Source organism: Suricata suricatta, chromosome 5, assembly GCF_006229205.1.
Source record: "Suricata suricatta isolate VVHF042 chromosome 5, meerkat_22Aug2017_6uvM2_HiC, whole genome shotgun sequence".
Classification (NCBI taxonomy): domain Eukaryota; kingdom Metazoa; phylum Chordata; class Mammalia; order Carnivora; family Herpestidae; genus Suricata; species Suricata suricatta.
The window spans coordinates 111,658,876-111,683,996 of record NC_043704.1 but is presented as its reverse complement, the minus strand read 5'-3'; the positions used below and the strand labels follow the sequence as shown (position 1 = coordinate 111,683,996).

Below are 25,121 nucleotides of genomic sequence, written 5' to 3'. Positions count from 1 at the left end.
GGTTGATCAGCAAAAATGAAAGTTGAACCTGAGGTAGCCATTAAGGTGCCCTCCCTTCTGGATACTAACAGAAGTCATGCATCAAGGACCAACTAGATGAAAAATCATTTATATGTCAGTGTAGCTCGTTCTCAACAAGTCTATTATGTTGCATTTGGCTCATGTAGCCTTTACTCTTCCTCAGCTCCAGCCTGGATATCTATCTGCCTTCTGGACATCTCCACCTTTATGACCCACAAGTATCTAAAACTCAACATCTCCAAAAGAGAATTCATGATATTCTACCACCCAGTTTGTCCTTGTCCCTGCCTTCCCAAACCTTTTTGGTACCAACACCTTCCATTCAGTCATTCAAGCTACAGATCTCCTCTTTCCTGAATCTACTGGACTAAAAGTCCTGTCAAATACATTTCTTATCTTTCTCATCCCCATCCCTCCTCATAATTTCCACTCCTTTACCCCAGTTCAGACCATAATATCTTTCTTTTGAACTACGGAAAGATAATACTATTTATTTTTTACATCTACTACTATTAGTATTACTAGTAGCATGTATTGAGAGCTCTGTCTCTGGCAGTCTTTGCCCTAAGCACTTCATAGGTATGGCTCCCTTTAATCTTCACAGCTATTACAATGAGAAAATCAGGAACTTACCCAAATACACAGGTGGTGCTAAGTGGCAGAAACAGGTGCTGAATCCCAGCAGCGTGAATCCAGAACTTGCCCTCATCATGGCCCTGAAGTATTCTGCCTTCTCAGCAGTGAATTCCCTCCTTCTGGACTACGGAGCTGTCTAAAATGCAGTCTAATGTTCTCATTTCCTGGCTTCGATTTCTTCTTGGTTAGCTTTCATTTCCTATAGGGTAAACCTCCGTGGGACCCAAGGCCACAAAACCCTTCAGACCAATACTTTCACTTACTCTCTCATTCTTTTTATTTTAATGTTTCAAAATACTCTTCTCAGAACATGCCATTCTTTTCCATGCCTCCAACATGACACATGTGCTGTTCTCTCTTCACAATAGTTTTCATCAGTCAGGCACCACATTCCTTCCCTTTCAAACTTCTGTGAATTCTTTATATCCCACCTTGAATGTTGGAGCTTCCCCTCAAGAAAGCAAGCCAATTAATGAAATGCCATTTGCTGAAAGTGAATTCCTGAATGCTTACTTCATCAAATGACCAATTTATAAAATTTATCAAAAACTTTAAAGACTTTTAAACTACTTAGAAAGTTTATAACACTCATCTTGGGTGAGATGGTTTTTTACAGCCTTTATAAGATTGCTGTGAGGTTACAGTTGACCAGGGTAATTAATTGATCCCAGGATTCTGACCCCTATAGATTTTCCCTATTTCCTTTCTGTGGCTTCTGTACCCGTGTCTACACTTGACAGATGGGGTTACTTTGTCACCCCATGGAGTAATCATTTCACATGTCTGAGATCCCTAGGATATTGTGAGCTCCATAACAGTCTGGCTGTGTATTTTTACCTCTGTCTCTATATCAAGTAGAGTGTGAAGTATGGAAAATTTCAATAAATATATTAAGCTGAATTTTAACTTGTCAATATACAAGCACTTTTATGTACTACTCCATTTCATCCATGAGGAAAATTTAAACTAAATTAAACAGACAAAACAAAATATACATTCTAGAAAGTAGAAGTCATAGAATATATATATTCAGGCCTGCTCCTGACATTTTGGGGGCCCTACAATGCAAATGGAGAATCACACACCTACCATATACATAATATTTTGAAGTTACAAAGGCAATCTAAGAAACTATTCAATTAAATATATTTTATCTTTTACCTTGAAAAATATAGCTTCAAAATTATCTGGAAGCTAGAATTAAATCTAGAATTTTCAATTGTAGTGTGGGAATATTCAATCCCAGAACTTGGCCCTTAGTCCTTGGCCCCTGGCCTAGAGTCTACCCCTCTTTCTACCCCAACTCAGTCTCACACCGTAAAATGCCACACACACAACACATGCACACTTATTCACACTTAGATGGACATCTAGCCACCTAAGATAGCTGCCCCTTGGTTACCTTTCGATTTCACAATTGTGCAGCCCACTCTCTTAGGAAGCACAGCCCTGGACGAGACTGAGTTCTTTGGGGCCAGGAATTCCTGGTACCATGTAACTAGAATCCCTTTGGCTTATAGCTACTAAATATTATATTGGAAATGGAAAAGTATGCCTGGTATGTTAAATTTTAGAAGCAGAATGTTTTAAGACATCTATATGATAATCTATTTTTATAAGAAAGTATATACATGCATAAAGGTACATAGACAAAAATCTTACATCAAATTATATGTAAAAAATTATATGTAAAAAAATACAACAAATTTATTATGATTGTTATATCTCCAGGTGGTGGGAGCAGGTATGATTTTTTTTTTACTTACCTATATTTTAGATGTTTACTCTATGAACATGAATTATTTGTGTTATTTTAAAATAAAATTTAAAATCAAAAACATTTTTTAAAGTACTTATACTAGGATAATTTCTACATGGTTAACTGAAACATGACATTTGTTAAAACCTCAGAAATTTAGTACTTCCTCTCCAGGAATAGTAGAGGATTTATAAAATATACCAAAGAACTCACTGGCTAGTGAGGAAAATGCATGAAGCTATTGAGACCCCCATATTTACAGACATGCGCTCATGAGGCTATGAATATATACATTTATACCGAGTCATATAAAAATTCTCAAAGTATACAGTACATATGTGTTCATCCTGATGCCTGGAATTTTGTGGACAGAGAAGTGCTCTGTTCTCCATAGAGCCTGTCACTAGCTCACTGTCTGAATGTGGGCCAGCCACTGTGGACCCAGAATGCTGGAGTCAGGGCATGAAACTAATCATTAGCAGGATACTTGCTGAGTCTCACAAATGACCATCTCTCTGACCGATATTACTGACTAGCATGGAATGGAAGGCTATTATTTGTTCACATTCTAGGTAATTTTAAGGATAGTGTGTGGGGTGGGGGTGGGGGGCGATGTGGGTACACACACACCATCCCCTACATACATATGCAAATTTCAAATGGAGCTTAGATGCTTATATGCATGGCATTTCAATAACCTTAGATGTTGTTGGGTTCTTTGCACTGAGAGTAACTTGCTGCTTAGAGATGGAATCCGAATAATCATCATATAAATTTTCAACAGTCTCAGTGAACTGACCCAAATATTTCCTCAATGTTTAAGCTATAAATTAATTCTAAACTAAGCTTCTCTGAACTCATTTTAAGAGTTAGTTTTAAATTAGCATTCTGTGCCATTTGTAAGAAATAAGTGTTACATATAAACAAAAATATGACAACATTTCTATTTTCGGGGGATTCTCTCCAGACCATAAATATTCACTCCAGGATAAATGTCTGGGGGTGAAAAAAAGTCAGTTCCCAAAGAACTGCTGATTTCTTCCATATTCTGAAAAATTAATGTTTGAAATCAAGAAAGTTTTATATGTTCTGAAGGTTTATGCATTCCATTATCAATTTTGTTTCTCACAATACTAAAATAGAAATATAATTGCCTTCATAAGCTATACAAATAGCAAGTGAGAAATCAAAGAAACATTCCGTGGTGAGAGAAAATTAAAAATATTGAACACATTGCCATAACATGCTGCATTCACACTCAAACTCTTGTATTTATTCATTATATTTACTTGTCTAGGCAATTCTCTAATGATTGTAAGGATACATTTGAAAATTGAGCATTTTGGCAATAGAACACATTTATCCTTAGAATCAATCTCAAATTCGGTAGTTAAGTTTACAAGATAGTCTCAGAAGCCTATACCTAACCTGCAGCAGAATGGGCTAGCCTTGCAATCGCCACAATTCATAACATTGTCACCCTGGGAAAATGCATTCCAAAACCTGGCTCAGAAATCATTTAACCACACTTTTCTGCACTTTTGGATGCAAGAAGACGGCAATGCAGTGCCTACGGGAATGTTGTGACAGTCCAGGGTTAGAGATGATCTGCCTCTGTATGTTGTGTTTGTTTGTTCGTTTGTTTAATGAACTGTGGTTTGTTTTTCTAATTATAAAAGGAATGTATGCCTGTTGCTGTGAAAATTAACAATGCAGAAGGTAAAATTTAAGAAGTCAACTTCACGCATGAGTCCATTATTTACCCACTGTCAACAGTTTGGTACATAGTCTTTTTATTCCTTTTTATAAAGGTTGGTAACTTGTATTTAAAAAAATTTATCATAGGGGTGCCTGGTGGCTCCATAAGATGAGCACCCAACTCTTGATCTTGGCTCAGGTCATGATCCCAGGTTCAGGGGATCAAACCCCACATCGGGCTCAGCACTGAGAGTGGAGCCCGCTTAAGATTCTATCTCTCTCTCTCCCTTTGCCCCTCTCCCCTGCTCACATTCTCTCTAACATAGAAAAAAATAAAAATTAAATTAAATTTAAAAATTTTTAGCATTTCATATAGTATTCTGCCAATAAACACATAAAAAGATGTTCAACATCATTAGCCCTTAGGGAAATGCAAACCAAAATCACAGTGAAATGTCATTTCACACCTACTTAGAATAGTAATCATCAGAAACACAGATAATAACTAATGAGGGTGCGGAGAAGTTAGGACCCTTATACACTGCTGGTGGGAATGGAAAGTGGTAACCCGGCAGTTCCTCAAAAGGTTGAAGTACAGTTGCATGTGACCCAGAAATTCCATCTCTAACTTATACCCAGGGAAAAGTGGAAAACATATGTCCACACAAAACTTGTATACAAATGTTCATAGCAGCATTATTCATAATAGCCAAAATGTGGAAACAACCCAAATGTCCATGATAAATGAATGGATAAGTAAATGTGGTATACCAGGTAATATAATATTATTTGGTAATATAAAGAGATGAAGTACTGATAAATGTTACAACATGAATAGCTATTTAAAAATCGCCTTGGTGGGGGCATCTGGGTGGCTCAGTGGTTTAAGCTTCAGACTTCAGCTCAGGTCATGATCTCATGGTTCACGGGTTCAAGCCCTGCATCGGACTCTGTGCTGACAACTCAGAGCCTGGAGCCTGCTTCAGATTCTGTATCTCCCTCTCTCTGTGTCCCTCCCCCACTCACACTCTGTCTCTCTCTCTTTCTGTCTCTCAAAAGTAAATAAACATAAAAGAAAATCATGCTAGGGGCACCTGGCTGGCCCCATTGAAAGAGCATGCAACTCTTGATCTTGGGGTTTTAAGTTCGAACCCCACGTTGGGTGTAGAGATTACTTAAAAATAAAATCTTAAAAAAAATATCACCCTAAGAAGCCAGACACAAAAGACTGCATACCATCATTATGTTATTATAAAATATCCAGAAGAAGCAAAGCCATATAGAAAGAAAGTAGAGATTAGTGATTACAAGGGCTGGGAGAAGGAAGAATGAGAAGTGAAAACTTAGGTGTAGAGGGTTTCTTTTTGGAGTGATGAAGATGACCTAAAAATCAGCAGCAATTTACAATGTTGTGAATATAATAAAACCATTGAATCGTGCATTTTAAAAGGGTGAATTTTGTGCTATGTGAATTATGTATCGATAAAGTGTTATTAAAATATATATATGTTAGCTGTGTAACCTTAGGTTATTTAATCTCTCTGAGTCTTAATTTCTTTTTTCTATAGGATACTGTGAGGTTCTATTAACATATGTTTAATACAGAAGTATAATCACTATTAGATACATAATCACTGATATAGATGTATTTACATGTACATATCACCAACATATAATATATAATAAACATATATTTCATATCTTTATTATATATTTAGATACATATGTATATGCTTATACATATATTTAAATACATCACTTAACACCATACCCGACACAGAACAAAATTTCTGGTAATGATAGCTATTATATTAAATCCTTTATGCTACAGCAAACCTCCTGTAGGTTTTTTGGACATTAAACAATATTATTTTACAGCCTAATATTTTTCAAAGTGGTTTGAGAGAACTACTGGAGCAGATAAACAAGATTCTTAAATATCAATAGTAATAATCTTCATCAGTTGTAGTTATAGAGCAAACCTACTTTTTAATATCTTTTTTATGTCTTTTCTCACTATAAAATAACTAGCCATTCTCCATGTAATTTCCTCATCTTTATATTCGAAAATCCTAATTATTAATCTACTCTTCTGCTCAGCTCTCTTCTTGATGAATAAACTCAGATTCATAACACTTATCTGACTTGTGATTTTACATTTATCTGCTTGGTTTTATTAATTTGTGTACTAAACCATTCTAAGAAGGCAAGGCCCAGGCCTGTTTTTGTTCAGTCCTGAATCACCAGTGCCGGCGAGGGCCAGACGCATAGTTAGAGCTCAAGATATAATTGTTGAATGAATGAATGAACGCATAGATATTATATCTGCTCAGTGAATGGCCTTCCTGTAAATGGGTGGTTCTCAGTGAGGGTTAGGGTGTGGAGAGAAGGCACATTGTCATGCAGGATACAGGTTGTCATGCCTGAATCACTTGTGGTGATTTTTTTTAAGTACCCTGACACCTTGTCTCCCCAGGGCATACCAGACCAGAGCTTACGGCATGCTATGTCTGGGGCAGGAAGGCCTATTTCACCCAAAATACACCTCAATACAACCAGTCCCTGGTGACAGAAATTTTACCAAAGGACACAAAACCATCCATGCATAATCAGAGATAAAAGTTAAGGTTCAAATGCCTTTCACCAGTGTGATACCGCTGACTAGACCAAGAGGCAGCAAACCTGGCTTATAGACCTGCTTTGACCTCAGATGTGGGTATGTGACAGGAAGGAAGACGGATGATCATGCGGGCAGCTGAGAGTCCAACAAAGGTGTGGAGAAGTGAAACACAAGCAGAAATACAAAGGCTTCATCTTCTTCATAACTTTGGCAGCATCAAGCCTGCCTTCCCTAGGGCCCATCTGCTTTCAGCTCTCAAGGTAGAAAGCTCATAAGTCATACTGCTTCGGCAGCCAGGATCTGACCACTGGCCCGTGCAGTGATGTTTCCACATGTAAGATGGGAAGACAGCTTCTTGCCTACTGTGTGCTATCTTCGGTCTGATTTCCCAGCATGCTAATTTTTTTTTAACAGAACCCTAATGGCTAGTTCACACGAACTGGGATCACCTTTGATCCAGTCTGATTCCCAGGATCCTCGACTGTATTCCAACTCTATTTTTAACTTTTTAAACTGTAAAATATGACATATTAGTGTACAGAATACAAATGAATCATTTCATAGGTTATTATAAAATCAACATCTATGTGACTAATACACAGTTTACATTATACATATATAAAATATTATGATAATTTTATTGCATGTAAGTTAAATCACAGTAGGCATAATTTTTAAAGGAAAAACAAAAGGAAATGATATATTGTGAACATTTCCAAAAGACCCTACCCATGGCCCCTTTCTAGCCACTACCTGTATATTTCCCCACAAAGGAACCATTATTCTGACTTTCATGACATTCACTTTTCTTGTTTTTCTTAATGGGCTTATCACCTAAGTATGCATCTCTAATAAAATAATTATTTAATTTTGTCTGCTTTTGAACTTTCCATAAATGGAATCATGCAATATCTATTCCTTTGCGCTGGATCTCTTCGACTCAACATTGTTCTTAAGATTCATCCACATTATTGCTTGTAGCTGCAGTTGGTTAATTTTTATTTATACACAGTATTCTGGTGAATGAATGTCCCACAATTTCTTTACACATTCTACCGTTGATGGATACTTGGGTTGTTTCCAGTTTCAGGATATTATGAGTAAAACTGCTATGAGCATTCATGTACGTGTCTCTTGATGTACATGTGAGCCTATTTCTGCTGCATGCATATCTAGGAATAGGATTCTGATAACTTATCTGGTGGTCTGTGTATCTTCAGCTTCATTAGATAATGTCAAACTATTTTCTGAAATAACACCAATTTGCAACCTGACCAGCAGGGTTTGAGAATTCTCTATGCCTTGTATTATCAGATTTTTTTAAATTTAGCTTATCAAGTGAAGTAGGATCTTATATCATTTTAAGTTTTTTTAATTTTTAAAGTTTTTATTTTAAGTAGCCTCCATGCCAACATGGAGCTTGAACTTGTGACCTGCAGATCAAGAGTCACATGCTCAGCCTGCTCTACCAACTGAGCAGGCACCCCTCCTCACCATTTTAATATGCCTTCTTACACACCCCTTTCTTTTGGGTACACTTTCTTTCCTAGCATTTTTTCTTCCTTAACATTTTTCTCATGAGTTCCTTTCAACTTGCCAGTATGAATTCATTATTTATGGCAGTGGAACAAATTACACCAAAATTTAGTGGCTGAAAACAATAAATATTTATTATCTTGCACTCTCATTAGTGTAGGTCAGGAATCCAGGAGTGCCTTAGCTGAATGGTTGTGGCTCAGGGTTTCTCATGAAGTTGCAGTCAAGGTGTTCACCAGGACCGCAGTCTAAAAGCTTCCCTGGGGGCAGAGGATTCACTTCACGTTCACTCTTCCGCCTTGCAAGTTCATGCTAGCCTCCACAGGGCTGCTTAAGTGTCTTCATGCATGGCAGCCGACTCCTCCCAAAGTGAGGGAGCTCAGAGAGGGGCAAAGAGGAAATCACAATGCCCTTTCTGACCTGGTCTTTGAAGTCACTTCTGACATATTCTATTCATTAGGAGAGAGGCACTAAATATAGACTGACAAAAAAAGGAGAGGGGAATTAGGCTTCATTTCTTGAAAAATGGAGTATCAAAGAACTTGTGTATATGTTTTAAGATGATCGCACAACACAATTCAAAATCTCTTGATTGTCACCGTCTGGCAAGCACCAAAGAGTTGTTACTTCAGGCATTAATGGATGTCAAAATTCCTGGGCAAAAGTTTGATTTGAAAAAACAAAACAGGAAATGTGCATAACCTCAAAGTGCTTTCTCACAAGATACTTACTAATTACAATGGAAATCATAACTTTACAGTGGAAAAACTTAGCAAACACGACCTTGACCAAGTTATCGAAATTAATATCACAATAATGAGACATAGCATGTGACTTCCAATATGATGCACTGAGGACACATAACATCATTTCTGTGGTATTCTTGCCAAAAATGCATAATTTAAATTTAATCATGGGGAAATATCAGATAAGCTAAACCCAAGTTGACGAACATTCTACAAAATAGCCGGGTGGTATTCTTCAGTAATATCAAGGTCATACAAGACAAAGACAGGTTGAGAAATTGTTCTAGATTAAAGGAGACTAAAGAGACTAAGGAGACATAAAAATAAAATGTGATTTTGAACCAGAAAGAATCTGACATTAATCAGACAACTGGTAAAATTTGAATAAGTCTAGTAGACTGGTTTAAAGTGTTATAGTAATTCCCTGGCTTTAATAATTGTACTGTGGTTATTTATGTAAAATGTTAACATTTGAGGAAGCTGGGTGAACAATATATAGGAATTTCTTGTACTAGTTTTGTAACCTTTTGGTAAATCTGAAATTTCAAAATAAAAACAAAAAATTTAAAAAATATTGTAAAAATACAATTATCTTAAATAAAGGATCAATCAAAAAATGTATGAGTGATATAGTCACATCAGAAGCTCACTAGCCTCTAACAGAAGTAGCTCCTGAGAAGAATTGTAACGGTTTCTATAAGGCCTCTATTTCTCCGCTCTCCTAGTCTGACCTGGCCTTTCTGGTGAAACCCACACTAGCTGTCTGTCTAAAACATATATCTGATCATGTCATTCTCCTGCTTAAACCCTGTCAAGGGCTTCTCACATCTAAGGAGAGATCTATTTTTCCTAGCAAGGAATCCTCACACAAATCCTTGGCCATAACTATATAGAACACATTTCCTAAGACTTGCAATGGTTTCTCACTTCTGGATCTTTGCATTTGGTATTCTTCTTTTCTGGAAAAGTCCCAATGTTTTCTTGGAGATTAATCTCCAGATGTCTATTTTACTGTCTTTGGGGGGACACTTTTCTCTCCAAAAAGAGTTCATTGTTGTCTCCTGCCTCCTATAGCATTTTGTACGGGATCTCCATGGTAGCATCTGTTGTACTATGCGGTGCACAGGTGCTGAGATATCTGTTGTTGTTGCTTTTTTGAGTACCGTTAGCTTCCAGAGGGTCAGATCAAGCTCTATCCATTCCTGGTGCTTATCACAGTAGCAAATGGTAGACATATTCATTATTTATTGCAAAGTGAAAAAAAAAACAAAATTAAAGAAATGCAAAATTAAAGCAACAAAGCAACATGTAGTATCTAGTATACTTTCTGAAGATCCGAAGTCCAAGAGCTGTTTTGAAGGATGTGTTCTGTCTCAGAGTCTCCTAAGGCTCAAATCAAGGTGTCAGACAGGGCTGCAGTCATCCAAAGGCTTGACTGGGGCTGTTGTATCTGTTTCTAGGATGGCCTGCTCACATAACTATAGACAGAAGGCCTCAGTTCTTGTCCAGCTGTTGCCAGAGAGACTCAGTGCTTCCCCACATGGACCTCTTTATAGGCCACTGACTCTCCTTGTGTTATGGCAGCTGGCTTTCTCCAGTGCAAGTGGTCCAAGAAAGAAAGCATGGCAGAGCCACAATTTTTTTAAATAAACGGTATCACAAGTGACATACCAACACTTTTGCTATGGTCTGTTGGTCACACAGAGAGCTACCCTGATAAATGTGGAAGAGAATCACACAGACCATGCATACCAGGAGGCAGAGACCATTGGGAGCCATCTTAGAGGCTGATAGACACAGTAAGTACTTAGTTAATGTCTAAATGGATAAACGAACAAATGAATGAGTGAATGAATGAATGAATGAATGAATGAATGAATGAATGAAATTACTTCCTCTGGACCATATCCCATAGCATTTAGTGATTAAAGAACCAAAATGAACTTATTTATCTTAAGGCCGTCTTTGCTATAATAAAGTCACCTCCAGACACTGATTAGGAACATGAGAGAAGTTCCCAATGCAGTATTCGCCCACTGTCTAATTGAAGGACCTGATCATTTTTTAAAAAATGAACTTAGATCAAGGAAGATGGGATAATTGACCTGAGGTCACTAATAAGGTCAGATGGTCCAGCAGTAGTCTCCCTGTCCACTGATAGTTCTCAGAGGGAGTTTTAGATGAGCACACCTTTAGAGTGCTGTCGAACTGTTCAGAATGCTGAATCTTCTCCTATCTTCATTTAAAGGGAGATTCATGTGCTCAAGGGATGGCCAGCTTATAGCACATCAAAATATTAAGCTTTTCCCTTTTCTAATTTTAGGATGAAACATGCTTTTCCATTACATCTTGATCTCTGGTATAAAAGCAGAACAAATATCTGGCCATCCCTGCAGATTTTTATTGAAAAGTCTCATATTACTTAATAGCCATGTACCTTAGAGAAGGATTTACATTCTTATACCTTCATCTTGTTTTTCTGTCACACATGAGTTCCCTATATGGACCGTCCTTTCCTTAACTTCTAAAATCAACCTATTCTAATTCTACCAGTTCTTCTAGTTTCAGCTAAGTATCTGCTCCTTCAAGAAGTTTCCCTACATCATTCCTTCCAGAGAGTTCACTTCCTTATTAGACCAACCCTCTCTCACAATTGTCTCACTCTTCTAGCATAAGTTTGTTCTCTAAGTATTTAGGTACATGCAGGATATATCATACATATTTTAATCTCTACTTCCCTAAAATAAATATTCTTTTTTACAAAATAAATATTCTTTAAATGAATAGATACATTTGGTTTCCTTTCATAGAATAACATTTAAAATGAACTCTTTACTTTTGAAAACCTGAAAGTAAATACTGTTGTAATATTCAAATCATTTTTCAATCTTTTGTTTTTTAGTTTGTTTTTTGCCTTTTGTTGTGATTTCAGATTTTTAAAATTATTACACTCTTGAAGGTGGGACACCGATACTGTAAAGATAATCAGTTACATACGTGCCCTGTTGATTCACGTCCCCTTTAACAAAATTAAATTCTCTAATCACATTCATTTCTAAAGCCTTTTGAAAATGTGTGTCATGCTTATGGGTGGCCACATTCCACAGAAGTGAATATGTGCTACAAAAGGAAAGGAGGCTTGGGGGTGGGGAGGAAACCCTTACAAGGCAAGAGAACTGAGCATGTGCAAGGTTCTGAACTAACCAAAGGAGGGCAGAGAAGTGCAGTTTTGGAAGTATGGAGGAGAACAAAAAGAGAAAAGGAGAGAGGAGAGTCTGACCACATTCAGGAGGTTACCCAGAATCCACAAATGGAGAGAGGGCACTTAGGGAGGGACGCCTCTTCATCAGAACACTGCTGATTCTCAGGACCTTTCCCACTTCTCTTTAGCAGGCCCCATTCTCTGGGGATGCCCACACCAAGATACTACTCCTCACGCTCAGTGAGTCCTGAGATTCGAGCCCTTTACCTGACATGTTTGTCACCCTGCATCAGAATTGCAGATAGTGGTGTGGGATGGTGAGGTCCAATGGACTTGGAAGAATTCTGACTCTGTGACTTAGAAGCTGGCAGGTTACCTGATGTCTTATAGCCTCAGTTTCCTCATCCATAAATTGGGGTTAATAATACCTACAGTGCAGGTATTACTGTGGATCATAGGAAACACAGGGTTGTTCTAAGGATTACACATTAGTAGGTATTCAATAAATAGTCTCTATGAAAAGCAGTCTTGCATGGTAGCTAACAGCATGGACGCTGGATCTGGACTGTCTGGGTTTGAATTGTTATTTTCATTAGCTACTCTCCGTATAATTTAGTTTCTCTGTGATTCACTTTCCTTTTTTTTTTATTAAAAAAATTTTTTTAATGTTTTATTTATTTTTGATACAGAGAGAGACAGAGCATGAGAGGGGGAGGGGCAGAGAGAGAAAGGGAGACACAGAATCTGAAGCAGGTTCCAGGCTCTGAGCTAGCTGTCAGCACAGAGCCTGACGTGGGGCTCGAATCCACAAACGTGAGATCTGACCTGAACTGAAGTCGGAGGCTTAACTGACTAAGCCACCCAGGCGCTTATGAGGATAATAATAGTTTAGCCTGTATCTCAGAGTTAGAGTACAGTGCCTGTCACCTAAAAGGCATCCAGTAGGTGGAAGTAGCAGTAATTATTGTTGTTATTAAAAAGATGCAGCGGAGGGCAACAGTGAAGACTGTGTGCTCTAGTGCTGAGCTACCCAGGTTCAGGTCCTTGTTCGACTCTTTAACAATTGTATGATCCCAGAGTCCGCATTCCCTCATCTATAAATTAAGGATTATACAATTATCTACTTCATCAAGTGAAATAAATTCATATATGTATTTAGTGCTGATGCATAGTATACAATAAATGCTAGCCATAGTATTATAAATTTCAAGCAGCCATAGCTCTAGTTTTATGTGGGTCATTTTAAAGCTTGATATTTAATTAAATAAACTTAAAGTGTATATATTCTGTGCTGATTAACCTGAACTTCCAGTTCCCTTGGAAATAAGCCAGGCTATTAACCATAAAAGGTTTTCAACAGGGTCCCAGCTGACCATCTTTTCAGTGTCTGTGTGCATAGGAGATTGTGAGCTGCATTCTTAAAACTATTCTCTCCACAGAGAAGACTGTAAAGTTCTCAGAAAAATTAAATGCCCTCATTACAAGAGAGTGCCATTGTCTCAGCTTCCCCTCCCCATACCTTAATGACTGGCACTGTGAAGTCCCACATAAAGGGAAGAGGCCTCGTAATTAGGCATGTTGGAGAATCTTACCGTGTGCTACAGACTGTGGTTTTCAATGACAAACCAAAAGCCAGCCACTTCAACTAGCATTTTTACTTTCCTCTCCAGCTGTACTGCAGTAACAGTACAAGTCGTGCGTTCAGATACCGGAAAGGCTGACAGTCCAGGAAACTTTTTTTTATTTCTTCAGCCAATAATCTTGCAGCACGGTGATGTCACCCAACAATTATGCAATATGACTTAACTGTTGGATAGGTGACAGGAATTCCACTGACACCAAGATCACAATGAAACTGCTTAGCTGCTAAATTAGTCATATTGTACATTACCGATAAGTCACTTTTAAACTGATTAACTGCCAGTTCAAGCAGCACCACTGTCTAGTGAGGAAGTCAGAGCCCTATCACTCACAGTTTAAATGATCACATCCAGTTATTCCAGTGTCTCAATAATGCCAGTGGTTATTGAACTTCATAACATCACCAGCCACTTGCAAAGGGACACAGTGTGAAAAGGAAACACTTTCTATCTTCTGTTTTTAAGGGGCAATTTGTACAATATTTTCTTGACTGTATCCTCAAATTAGTCATTCCAATGTCTTGATGATTTTCCAAGTCCAAAGAGCATGAGAATAGGATCCTGTTCCTCAGTGAAGACAGGGATTATTTAGCATTGTTTTTTCTTTCTTCCACAAGTTGGCCTCTGTCCTACAATTCAACTACACTGTGAAAGGGGGCTTTTTACTGACAACAAGCCACGAGGTGGATCTCACTTACTCTGTAGTATCAGTTGTTAAAATAATGCCTAAATTTTCCTATTTAAAAAGTAATATGTGTGTTAGAAAAAAAACTAGGAAAATACTGAAAAGTACAAAAAAGAAGGAAAGCCCCCACAATCTCATCCTTCCCCAAAACAATCATAACGAAAACTTTGTACATAACCAAAACTTTGTACTTTCTTCAGATCTCAATAAAGAATGAATACAGCAGCCTAACAAACTTCTCGTCTGGCAGAGTGATGGATTGCTGGGCATAGAAAGATAAATAAGATTCCAACTCTCTCCCTTAAGAAGTGCACAGCTTAATGTAATGGGGTATTTGGACACAAAAGAGGCATTTAGTGCTGGCTGGAGAGAACAGAATGCGGAGTGGAGGAGATGGAAGGGATTATCAGAGCAGATTAGAGAAGTCCTGGAGCAGGGCTACTCAATGTGCAGTCCACAGAGTGACACCAGCTCTTACAAGCTACCTACAGACACAGACAGAAAGCGTTTAAAACTTTTGGAACATTTTGGCAGAGTGATTATATGTCTTTCAAATCTAAAACTAACTTTTTAGGGGCGCCTTGTTGGCTTAGTTGGTTAAACTTCTGACTTCAGCTCAGGTTGTGAACTTGCATTTCATGAGTTCGAGCCCCTTGTTGGGCTCTGTGCTGACAGTTTAGCTCCTGGAGCCTGCTTCGGATTCTGGGTCTCCCTTTCTCTCTGCCTCTCCCGTTTGCTCTCTCTCTCTCTCTCTCTCTCTTAAAAGTAAATAAAGATTAAAAAATTTTAAAGAAAATAAAACTAACTTTTTTAATTGGACTTGTATTTATGTCTTTTTTACTTTTGAATTTATTGTATTTTCCAAAAAATCAGTCCACCGTAGACTTGAAATTAAAAATTAAAAGCTCTTCTGTCACTATAAATAGTTTGAAAACGACTGTCCTCAGGGACACAATAGCTTAGCTAAGTATAGGGTAACCAACCGTCCTGGTTTTCACTAAAACTGGCAAAGTCCCAGGCAAACCAGGATGAACTGGCCACCTTACGAGAGTTTAATTTCAAGAAAAAGTTAGTTCATGAGAGAATAGATCAAATGAAGAGGAAATAATCATCAAAGAACTAAAGGAAGAAAATTTCTCTGAGACGAAGAGAGGTTTTAGTCTTTAAGCCAAGAGTTCACTAATGGCAAGGTAAGTTTATTGAAAAGAGAGTCGAAACCAGCTATATCCTGACGTGCTTTCTAAATTCCAAGGATCAAGAGAAAAATCCTATGAGATTACACACACATGGCAAAATGAAATGAACAAAATAAATGAGTAAGGTGGTAAAACACAGCATTTATAATACTACATTCCTTTAATGAAAAGATATTTGCTTTAGCAGTCTAAGTTAAGCAAGAAAACAAGGAAGAATGGTCCTTTACATACAAATATAAAATAAGGGTAATAAATTGGAAATAGAAAACAATATTATGAAAAAGGAAAATGCCAACATGTTAAAATTATTAACATAATGTATTTGATCTGGCATCAAATTTGGCTCTAAGCTTCCTGGTTGGGGATGGAAAGGTTAGGACTCACAATCATTCAAATTGCTGTCATTATGAAGAAGGGGGAATTATATATCAGACTCTCCACAAGACATTATTTCCTAGCATTGAAATCTAAAACAAATTCTCTGAAGGAGTTTGACAGTGGGGCCATCAAGTCGTATGATAGACACTGTCCTCAATAGCATTTCTATAGCAAATGTAGGAGCATATTGCATACATGTGTTTCTTATAGGGATCCTCATTAATGTCAGTGAAGGGGTTCAAGATATAAAAATACATTACAGCCTAAACACTTTATTTGATCCAAGGATAGAATTGAGTACCTTAAAGGAGAGGACAAATACTATGTCATAGTGTCTCTGAATAGTTTTGCTTTCAGCCAAACTAATGTGATAACATAATCTGATGTCTCATGATATCAGAAAAGAAGTTCCTCTGTGGATTCTGTTGTTGATTAAGGGAATTATAAAAATTCCAGTTTCAAAAGACATACAGTTAGGCTTTGTATACCTAGCACTTTTAGTACTCTGATATTAATATTAATTAATTATTAATTAAATGGACATCAAATTTGTATGAGATTAAGCTATTCTGCTTCACCTAATAAATGTTATTTTAGTAGATATAAACAACATTAACACTTACTGGTCTTACTTCTCCTCTGGCACTCTCAATAAATTTAATAAATATTGTAACACTCCCACTAAAGCAAATGGTTTGTTTGTCAGAATATTATTCTTTTTAAAAGTGTTTTTAACTTATTTTTGAGACAGAGCATAAGCAGAAGGGCTGAGAGAGAGACAGAACATCTGGAGCAGGCTTCTCGCTGACAGCAGTGAGCTTAATGCAGGGGTTGATCTCACAAACTGAGATCATGACCTGAGCTGAAGTCAGATGCTCAACTGACCAAGCCACCCAGGCACCCCTGTCAAAATATTGTTCAAATACCCAGTCTTAATAATTTTAAGGTAGAAAAATTATTTTCACATGCCATCTGTTTGAGCAAAAATCAGGTTGCAAATCAAGTATGTACATTATGATCATTTTTATAGATAATATTACCATTTATAAAGATAATATCATTATTGTTTTGTTTAACCGCATGTAGGGGTGGGAGCAACAGATGTCTCTATGTCATCCCTAAAGCACAACAGCCAGGTTTCCTGCACTACCATCTACCTCTTGCATCATACTTGCCCTTTAATGACTTACATGATAATCCCAAAGCTTGGATAGTTTGAGAAAGTCTACAGTTGGGGTTAGAGACAGTCCTCAACTTTGTCTCTTTAGTAGCTATGTGACTTTGAGCATATTTTGACTCTTCTGATTCTCCAGTTCCTCATTTTCAAGAGCAAGACTGGATTTGTTGAGCACAAAATGAAATCACGGATACTTAGTAAAGCTCCTGTAACAAAACAGATGCTCAATAAATAGTATATGCTAATTTACTTGCCCCATCCCTAAAAGGATTTGTCCTGTTGTTACAGACGCCATTTCTCTTCTCTGCAGTGTCTTCCCTAAACTTTTGGAAAAATAAGCCACAGTGTCTCTCTTCCCATCTTCACTACTTACGAGTAGCAAAAGTAAGCAAAAGTAAGATCTGCCATGTTTGTTGTTTGGCTTAAGGAAGGCTCCATATTTTCCCAAACACTTAAACATATGTGAGGTCTCAAGTTTCTACCCTATTATTAATGCATTTGCCTCTGGAAAACTGTCTTACATTATAACAGCACCTAAAACAATTTCTTTCTTCCTGTTTTCATCTTCACAGACTCCTAGTTGTGACATTGGAGTGCAGTTGGTTATGTCATTATCACAGGTCACATTTTCAGAACTCCATGATATAGCATTTGGGACCCTAGAAATTAAAATTACATTTTTCTATCACCTCATCTACATGTTGAAATGTCTCCAGTCTTTATTTTTTGTAACAGTGGGTGTGTAATCAGTCTCTCCAACATATGTTAAGCATGCTTTACTTAAATGACCCTTACTCGATATGGAGAAAATGAAATAAGGATAATAAACTGGATATCTCTAATTATCAGGCTCCCATTGGGAAAATGTGATTAGGTTTATCCTTTTTGTTTTGTTTTGTTTTGTTTTAATGTTTATTTATTTTCAAGAGACAGAGAGACAGCACAAGCAGGAGAGGGGCAGAGAGAAAGAGGGAGACACAGAATCCAAAGCAGGCTCCAGGCTCTGAGCTGTCCACATAGAGCCTGACACAGGGCTCATACTTACCAACCATGAGATTATGACCTGAGCCAAAGTCGGACGCTTAACCAAGTGAGCCACCCAGGCGCCCCTACCCTTCTAAAAAGAAAGGAATCCCATCAAATTTATATTGCAAAAAAAAAAAAAAAAGCATCCCACTGCAAGAATGTTTCTGGGTCTATGACAACTTGTTCTCATTATAACTTTGCCTCCATATTTCAGAGGGAGTTAAGCAATTGCTCGGAGGCCTGAGAGACTCAGGAATAGGGCCTGTCTTCCTAATGATCTATTGCAGTTGTATTGCACATCGATTGCACAAAGAGGTTCCTATTTTCCTACTTTTTTTCTTTACCATGTGCCAATTATGTCTTTTTTCCTTCACTCTCTTAAAACCTCACCCTTTCTCATCTTTTATGCTTTTGTTTCTGAGACATAAAAACTCTAAGAAGGCATATTGCTGATTGTATACCTCACAGCCCCAACTGTATCTGATATGATTAGCCTCGTACACATGACCTGTATCTCTTCCCCTGAAAGCTTTCCCAGCAATTTATCTACTTAAACTTGGGTTTTTCACAAACACATTTCCTAGGAAATGTCCCCAAATGGCATGTGATCTTTCCATTGTAGACAAGCTGCCTTGATCAGGTGTCACCCAACTGACCTGCTTTTCTCCACCTTTATTCTCAACACAATGTTGTCTCAACAGACTATCCACTAAGTCCTGGTTTTTCTTCACTGAATTCCATTCTCAGCCCTACCTGTATGCCATACTTGCCACACGCTCTCGTTGCTAGCATACCCTTTATTCCCCTAAGATTCTCACAGGGCCTCTGGGTGACTTGAAACTCTACAATCATTTCCCCAGTGTTCTCCAATGCTTCAGCTGTATGGAGCTCGACTTCAGGTTTGCTACCACCTCAATTACTTTTTTAATTTTCAATTGGCTGGGAGCCAGCCCTCCACCCTCTACCCCTTCCTCACCTGGCAAGCTACCTATCCAGGTCATCTTTTTCTTCACATTCCTCTCATTGTTCAAAATAGTAAGCCCAACCCAAAGCAGTGAAGATGAATAACAGGGGAAGAAATCAATGGGGGCTCTGGGATGCTCTTAGATCACAGATGATAAAGCAGAGGGATCTTGATGCCATCTAGTCCAATTCTGCCATTTTACAGATGACAGTCCTGGGACCTCAAAGTCTGGTATCATAGACCATTCAAATGAATCAGTACCAGAAATACCAGAAAGGGCATTTCCAAGTGATTAAAATCATTAACTTTGGAATCATATATACCTGGGTTCAAATCCAAAGCTATGTGGCCTTGTACAATTAATTTAAACCCTCTAATCCATTGTATCCTTCATATTAAAATGGGGATAATAACACCTATCTACTGGATTATGAAGCTGGATATATGATAATTATCATTTATTGACTAGAATCCATCTCTGTTGACTTTTAGTCTAATGTTCTTTAGGAAATATGTTATTATGGCTCTAGTGCCAATCTTCCAAGATTCTATTTTTAATCTTTACTGATGACAGTGTGACTTTGAGCAATTTACTTACAAAACAGTGCTTCAGTTGAATAATCCATAACAGAACGCTAATAATAACACCTACTATACAGGCGGTTGTCAGGATTAAATAGATAATCCTTATAAACATAGCATTTTACAGTGTCTGGCATGTAGAAAACAACAAGACATTCAAGTGTTCTGCCCCCAAATGCCCAGAATGAATTCATGAATGATCAGGAAAATCGCCTGCCACATACTCTCAGCAACAGATCCAGGGTTGTGTACTTGGTTCTCTGTGGCCCACACTACACATATTCATTCATTCAAGCTGGACCTCAAACAATGGGTAATGCTAAAGCATGTGGAGATGGAAGAAAACATGTTTATCATCAAAGCAACTACTGTGTACAAAGGAGGGAAAGGGCAAAGTATGCTGCGGGTCTTTCAAACATAAATTACTTGTTTGATTTCAAAGGTTTCAAACTGGCTTTCCCACCTATAGTCTCAGGACCTCCTATCCATCATCCCTGTTGCTGCCAGAAGTAAAATATTAATTTGAACATGATTACAATCCTTCCAATTTTACTGCTCCTATCAGATTCAGAATAAAGCCCTAGCTTTTTAGCAGAGCCTTTCAGGCCTGTCACCCTCTTTCCACCAGCCTTGCCAACCTCAATTCCACCACTCTGCCAACTGTCTTCGCTCAACCACTCACATGTATCTGAATCATCTAACTCACCTTCAGCCCTTTGCACATTGGCTGTATCCCTGGCCAAAAACGCTGTTATGTCCTACTTGGTCTTCAAAACTCAGTTCAGCGGTTGCCTGCGGGAAGTCTTCTGTGAAACACTTTACCCATCCCACCACTTGTGCACACGAGCAGTGGTTCTCCTTGGAGGTCCCATAGCAACCTATGTCAACCTTAAGCACAGCCAGTAACACCTGGGATTCCATGTTTGTATACCTCTCCCTTTACAATGTACATTCCTTGACCACAGAGCCCAGACCCTTTCAAGAGTGTCAGGCACAGTTGTGGGAACTGGAAATTCAAAGAGCGAGAGAGAGGTTGTTATCTTCCTGGGGTCTCAGGCTTTCATTTCCACTTTTGCTGGCTCACTCTTATCCCAAGAGCCCAAGAAGGCTATAACTTCCCCCTTAGCTTTGCCTGTAGCCACATCGTTGTGACTCTGTCACCACGTTCGAGGCATGCCTGGTCCAGGGCTCCATCCTGAAGAAGGTGCTGGAAGCACTTAAGGATCTCATCAGTGAGGCCTGCTGGGACATAAGCTCCAGCGGCATAAATCTGCAGAGCATGGATTCCTCTCATGTCTCCTCGGTGCAGCTAACCCTGCATCCAGAGGGCCTCACCACCTACTGCTGTGACCACAACTTGGCCATGGGTGTGAATCTCACCAGCACGTCCAAAACACTAAAATGTGCTGGCAATGAAGACATTGTTGCATTAATGGCTGAAGATAATGCAGACACCCTGGCACTTCTATCCAAAGCTCCAAACAAAGAAACAGGTTCAGACTATGAAATGATATTAATGAATTTAGATGTTGCACAACTTGGATTCCAGAACAAGAGTATAGCTATGCAGTAAAGATGTCTTCTGGTGAATTTGCACATATATGCCAAGATCTCACTCATATTGGAGATGCTGTTGCAATTTCCTGTGCAAAAGATGGAGTGAAGTTTTCTGCAAGTGGAGAACAAGGAAATGGAAATATTAAGTTGTCAGAAACAAGTAATGTGGATAAAGAGAAGGAAGATATTAGCATAGAGATGAATGAGCCAGTTGAGCTAACTTGTGCACTGACATACCTGAACTTCTTTACAAAAGCCACTCCACTCTCTGCTACAGTAACACTCAGTAGGTCTGCAGATCTACCCCTTGTTGTAGAGTATAAAATTGCTGATATGGGACATTTATTATTTTTTAAAATTTTTTATGTTTATTTATTATTGAGACATAAACAGAGCATGAGTAGGAGAGGGGCAGAGAGAGAGGGAGACACAAAATCGGAAGCAGTCTCCAGGCTCCAGGCTCTAAGCTGTCAGCACAGACGCTGACGTGGGGCTCGAACTCACAAATTATGAGATCATGACCTGAGCCAGAGTCGGATGCTTAACCAACCGAGCCACCCACGTGCCCCATGATATGGGACATTGAAAGTGCTATTTGGCTCCTAAGATCAAGGATGAAGAAGGATCTTAGACATGCTTAAAATCCAAGAAAGTAAAAATTAAGCTCTTTGAGAATTGCTTCTGAGATGCCAACATGTACTTAAGTCTCTTCTGTCACCAAATTTGTACCTCTCAGTACATATTTTCTATAAATAACCTATTTTTTCCTCCATTCTTTACAATTTGTTTAAAGAATAAAGTACAAAGTCAAATCTGGTCTTGTTAACCTAGAAATATCTCTGCCTTAATCTAGAAATACTCATGATTCTCATAACAAAAGAATTTGACTATAAATGCAGTTTAAATTTTTTTCAACTTAAATAAAAATTATTTGAATTTCAAACATAAAAAAAGAGCAAGAGAGATAAAGTCCCTGATGTTTCAGAGCTCATGGTCCAGTGGGATAAATCAGACAATTAACATAAAATACGTAAATAAATATTTCTAGATAGGGACAAGAGCTATGCAGATAATAAAATCGCATAATATGCTAAAAGTGGCAAGAGAGGGGAAAGACAACGTAAGATAAAGGGGCCTAAGCATGGCATTGAAAACTTGTGAGGGGCCAGTCATGCCAAGGGCAAGATTGTTTCAGGCTGAGAGAAGAGTAAGAGCTCGAAATACTTGTTGAAGGAAGAGCTGGATTGGGCTCTAGTTCCAGGATGTAAAGGAGATTCAGGCTCCTCCTGTATATGAACCAGGATTATACTAACTTTTCAGGCCAGGAATATAAGGGAGAGAAAGCACCAAGATGATCAGGTTCACTTTAGATTGGGGCCTTTGGGGGTTGGGGAGTGGTCTGGAGTAGGATGAACTGGTGAGTGAAGCAAGTTTCTAAAACAAACATTTCCTGAAGAATGTTCCAGAAATGGTAGACTAGATCCCAGAGTCACCCTCAAGTCTGAGTTTGGGAAATACTGCTCCTCTCACACTGTTCCCCCACCTCCTACCCTGCAACGACCTGGGCACATAATGTACATTAGCATTTCCCAAATTAATTTGACCATTGTATGCATTTTGTTTTGTTTTGTTTTGTTTGAACACAGCAATGCCTAAGTCCTGAAACCAGTACTTCAGGAAGCTCTGGTCTAAAATCACTCTCCACAGCCCACAAGGCTTGCTATGATAATTTATAGCTTCCAATTCCATTTTGTTCAGTGGAAAGCATTTAATAAAAAAGGAAATAGGCTTTTTAGAAAAGATACAATAGTTTGGTTTGCAAGTATAAAAGTAAAGAGTGCAAGAGTCTCAATAAATCTAATTTCACCAATTTATTCACCTTAAAATAATTGCAACAGAATTAAAAATGGTTAATACAAATAATGATAACTATATGTGAACATAAACTAAGTTCTATGAAAAACAAGAAGTCTATTACTAAAGGTTAAAATTCAATTCAACTGCATTTTTATGCACTATAGATTAGTCAGATTTTTAAAATTAAAATTAATAAGTTTTGCTCAACCAAGTGCAAAAAAATTAAGTGAATATCACAAATGCAACTGGCTTATTTTTATTACAACCATTTTAAATGGCAGAGCTATTAAGCACACTTTAAGGTTAATTTTTAAAAATCAAATACATTAGATTTCATAATATAGATACTTAATAGAGAGAAAAAAACATGTCAAAGGCTAATTAATACCACTAACACTCTCTCAGTGACTAAAAATAAGACGAATAGCAACTTCTTCCAATACCATTTTATATTATAATATATTTAAGGTCCACTGGAAAATTGACATGTTTCCTAAATAAGTTTATTCTAATAAACTATGCAAAATGGTTCTAACCATATGAGAATGTTAAATTTCAATCACAGAGTTCACATATATATCATCAGAATATAAAGAACCCACTTTCTAGCCAATTAAAAAAAATTTTTTTTATTTTTTAGAGAGAAAGATTGAGAGAGAGAAAGACAGAGAGAGTGAGTAAGCACATGAGTGGGAAAGGGGGAGAGGGAGAGATGGTGGAGGGAGAGAGAGAGAGAGAGAGAGAGAGAAGGAGAGAGAATCTTAAGCAAGCTCCATGTCCATTGTGGAGTCTGGTGCAGGGCTTGATCTCATTGCCATGAGATCATGACTTGAGCTGAAATCAGGAGCCAGAGGCCTGAGGCAAAATCAAGAGTCCAAGGCTCAACTGACTGAGCCACTTAGGCAGCCCCCTAAGTTTTAATTATAGCCATCTTTATCAAATAACTCTTCACAAGTTTCCATTTTTCGAATACAGTTACAACTATGAGTCATATCAAATAAAGTGGAGACCTCAAAATAAGTTACTGAAGGAATGAATGCTAATGGTGTAATAACAAAAAATGTTAGTGGTACAATGTATTCTCAAACCAAGTTTCCTCTGGGAAATATCAAACAATTTGTTACACTTCCAAACTGGTCATCAAAATATAAAATAGTACCTTAATTATTCAGCTGATTTTTTTACAGCTAATAAAAATCATTGTTAACTAGAAGTTATCTAAGTCCCCCAAATTATTGCTTTATACAAGCCTTTAATCAAAATTCACACTTAACTGACCAAGCCACCAGGCACACCCAAAATTCACTTTTTAAAGTCTACTTTTTATTTGCCTTGTAACAATCAATTCAAAATTATAACTAAAAATTTTTATCACATTTTAACAAATCTGTGGCTATTTTTAGCCTCTCAGTATTCATTCTTTATAGAAGAAAGTGCTTTAGCACTCATTGCAGCCATTTTTCTATTTTTTGGAAGTCAAGCCTAATATTAAGGAGAATGTATACAAGAAAATACTCAGTTAAAATTCTTTCTCCACCAGTTAAATGATACATCTACATCCATATGATGGAATATCACAGACTCATGTAGAAGTCACATTGTATGGGGAAAAGTCTTTTTAATAAATGATAGTGGGTCAATTAGATACATATATGAAAAAATCTTGATCATCTACAACAAACTATACATAAAAATCAACTTTTAATATACTGTATATCTAAATGTGCAAGGTAAAATATATGACTTTAAGGGGTGTCTGGGTGGCTCAGTCAGTTGAGCATCTGACTCTTGATTTCAGTTGAGGTCATGATCTCACAGTTCATGGGTTTGAGCCCCTCGTT

The 25,121-nt window shown here is 37.7% G+C and overlaps 1 pseudogene; it reads left to right on the top strand.

Annotated features, from left to right (window-relative positions):
* Positions 1 to 602: 602 nt before the first annotated feature.
* On the top strand, positions 603 to 22,054 carry LOC115291243 (annotated as a pseudogene).
* The last annotated feature ends 3,067 nt before the right edge of the window (positions 22,055 to 25,121 follow it).